The sequence below is a fragment of the Pyrus communis genome, chromosome 14 (assembly GCF_963583255.1).
Source record: "Pyrus communis chromosome 14, drPyrComm1.1, whole genome shotgun sequence".
Taxonomy (NCBI): domain Eukaryota; kingdom Viridiplantae; phylum Streptophyta; class Magnoliopsida; order Rosales; family Rosaceae; genus Pyrus; species Pyrus communis.
The window spans coordinates 8,351,891-8,355,866 of NC_084816.1; positions in this window are offsets into that span (position 1 = coordinate 8,351,891).

A 3,976-nucleotide genomic window follows, 5' to 3' on the forward strand; every position below is an offset into this window, starting at 1 on the left:
GGACAAAACTTTTAGACGGTTATAAATGAAAATTCACGATTTAACGGTTATTTTAACTCTGATTTTGATGATTTTTTACAGCTACACTCCTTGACCTTATATGAATACAATGAACTAATTCGATCTTCAATTTAATATATATTACACTAGTGGATATCACAAAATCTTATATTATACTTAATGAAAGTATAAATAAACTCTAAATGTTAGGGAATCTATCGTTTTGATGGGATATGCATTCTACAAAACTAATTTCAATGATCCAACCATCAAACTTGTTTGTATATGCTTTGAGATCGCATACGCCAAAAATCGAAAAAAACAAACATTCAGAGATTACGTGCGGGACAAATCTTTTCGACGGCTATAAACGACAAATCACTATTTAACGGTTATTTTAACTCCGATTTTCATGATTTTTTACAGCTGCACTCTTTAAACCTGTATGAATACAATGAACTAATTTGATTGTCAATATAAAATATTTACACAAGTGGATACCACAAAAGAAAAAGGCAATGAAAGAACCCCAAAAGAAAAGCAAAAAAAATAAATAAAAAAAAAACTTTGCGCGACCTATGTGCAACTGCATCGCACAAAACATCTTTGCCCGACATCACCTGCGTCGTGCAAAACAGCTTTGTGCGACGCCGTTGTACCTACGTCGCGCAATTTTTTTTTTTTTTTTTTTTTTTGTTTTGCCCTTTTGCTTATTAATACAAAACAAATAAATTAAAATCTACTTAGTAAATATATATACCATTGAACTTGATGGGAAACACATTGTACGAAATTAGTTTCAAAGATCCAACCGTCAAACTTGTTTGTATATGCTTCAAGATCGCATACGCCAAAAATCACAAAAACAAATTTTCAGAGATCAAGTAAGGGGACAAAACTTTTCGACGGTTATAAACGAAAAATCACAATTTAACGGTTATTTTAACTTTGATTTTGATGATTTTTTACAGCTACACTCCTTGACCCTATATGAATACAATGAATTAATTCGATCTTCAATTTAATATATTTACACTAGTGGATACCACAAAATCTTATGTTATACTTAATGAAAATATAAATAAACTCTAAATGTTAGGGAATCTATCGTTTTGATGGGATACGCATTCTACGAAACTAATTTCAACGATTGAACCGTCAAACTTGTTTGTATATGCTTCGAGATCGCATACACCAAAAATCACAAAAAACAAACGTTCAAAGATAAAGTAATGGGACAAACCTTTTCGATGGTTATAAACGACAAATCACGATTTAACGGTTATTTTAACTCCGATTTCGATGATTTTTTTATAGATACACTCTTTAAACCTGTATGAATATAGTGAATTAATTTGACCGTCAATTTAAAACATTTACACAAGTGAATACTACAAAAGAAAAAGGCAATGAAAGAACCCCAAAAGAAAAGCAAAAAAAAAAAAAAAAAAAAAAAAAAAAAAAAACTTTGCGCGACGTATGTGCAACTGCATTGTACAAAACAGCTTTGCGGGACGCCGCTGTACCTATGTCGCGCAAAGTTTTTTTTTTTTTTTTTTTTTTTGTTTTGTTTTGCCCTTTTGCTCATTAATACAAAGTAAATAAATTAAAATCTACTTAGTAAATATATAAACCATTGAACTTGATGGCAAACACGTTGTACGGAATTAGTTTCAACGATGTAACCGTCAAACTTGTTTGTATATGCTTCGAAATCGTATACGCCAAAAATCGCAAAAAACAAACATTCAAAGATGAAGTAAGGGAACAAACCTTTTCGACGGTTATAAACGAAAAATCACGATTTAACGGTTATTTTAACTCCGATTTTGATGATTTTTTACAGCTACACTCCTTGACCCTATATGAATACGATGAACTAATTCGATCTTCAATTTAATATATTTACACCTGTGGATACCAGAAAATCTTATGTTATACTTAATGAAAGTATAAATAAAGGGAATTGTTATTGGCACTCCAAAAATCACATTCTACACTCCAAACTTTCTATATTTGGAAAGAAAAATACACTTGTGAGGAGTGTAGAATGAGATTTTTGGAGTGCCAATAACACTTCCCTAAATAAACTCTAAATGTTAGGGAATCTATCGTTTTGATGAGATACACATTCTACAAAACTAATTTCAACGATCGAACTGTCAAACTTGTTTGTATATGCTTCGAGATCGCATATGCCAAAAATCGCAAAAAATAAAAGTTTAGAGATCAAGTAATGGGACAAACCTTTTCGACGGTTATAAATGACAAATCACGATTTAACGGTTATTTTAACTCCGATTTTGATGATTTTTTACAGCTACACTCTTTAAACCTGTATGAATACAATGAATTAATTCGATCGTCAATTTAAAACATTTACACAAGTGGATACCACAAAAGAAAAAGGCAATGAAAGAACCCCAAAAGAAAAGCAAAAAAAAAAAAAAAATCTTTACGCGACGTAGGTGCATCTGCATTGCACAAAACAACTTTGCGCGATGTGGGTGCACTTGCTCTGCACAAAGTTGGGAAAAAGGTAAAACATTGTAGGTTTGGCGCCAAAACTTTGCGAGACGTAGGTGCACTTACGCCGCGCAAAACAGCTTTGCACGACGTCGCCCTTCGTCGCACAAAGTGCCATTGCGCAAAGGCCATTTGCGCGACGTATTGCGTTTGGCGTCGCGCAAATAGACTTTGCGCGACGAAATTTTATGCATCGCGCAAGATTCTGTCGCGCAAACATGTTTTTCTACTAGTGCGAGACTCGCCAAGACTGTTATTAGTGCTCTTCGCATCTCCTTGGGCAATCGTAGCACCTCCTCGATGCTAAAGTATGACGCCAAGCTTTGTTTAGGCGTGGGAGTTTTCTCTTGCTTGACGGCGATAACTTTGCCTTTTAAGGACTCTTCTATCTTTACTTCAACCATGAGATAGGCAGCGGTAGTGCACTGTTAGAAGAAATCCTTCTGGAAGTACTCGTGCAAGAAGACGAGAATGTGTGGCTCTTGCTCCATAAGTTCCCCAGCGTACGTCGGCTTAGCAGGTCTTACGTTTTTCTTGGGCTTCCTATGTTTGCGATGACTTGATCTCGGACGAACGGTTGAATGATTGCTTCAAGTTTTATGCTTGAAAAAAATGCGTGGATGATCTTCACCTCAAGGGTGTGGCAAAGGTAGTGTTTGATGCGGGATTTCATTGCTTCAAGGGTCTTGGCGACTTGATCTTGAAACGAACGTTGCTACAAGTTTATAAGCTTGTAACAAAGTCTTGAAGGAATTGGCACGAGCGCTTGTTGATTCTTCAAGGAAGTGCTTTGGCTTTGGTTGAATGTTCTTTGAAGAGAGCTTTACTAGTGTATTAGCCTTCAAAGATTTTGCAAGGGTTCTGATGCAAAATATATTAAGCACACAAATTAAACCCTCTTCTGACAATTGTAGCAAAGTATGTAAGTAGGGATCGTTCAAAACCGGGGATTAGGAGGGATTGCTAAACTCTTGAAAACTGACCTAAGAAGTCCAAAACAAAGTTAAAAACACTAATTTGGACTCAAAGAATGAAAAACCAAAGTTAAAACACTAAAACAAAACAAAAACTCAAAACAGCAACTAGAAGACTCAAAACTACCTAAAAACCACTTTCTGGGCAGTTTTGAGCACCTACACTAATTTGGACGAAATTGGTTGAAAACATGACTCAAAACACTTAAAAACATGAACCAAAACAATTTCTAACTAAATTGAGACTTCAAAGTAAAGGGGGATTTGATTTGGACGAAATTAAAGTTGAGAAAACAGATTGCAAAGTAAAACTGATCTTGAAACGTTTTTGGGGTTTTTAATGGATGATGGACTAGTTAGGGGTTCTTTCTCCACACATGACAAGTATGCAAATGACTCGATTTCCAGTTATTCCTTCATAGAATTATGAATGACAATGCCCCAAATTAACCGTGACATCACTAGTTAATTCTCAA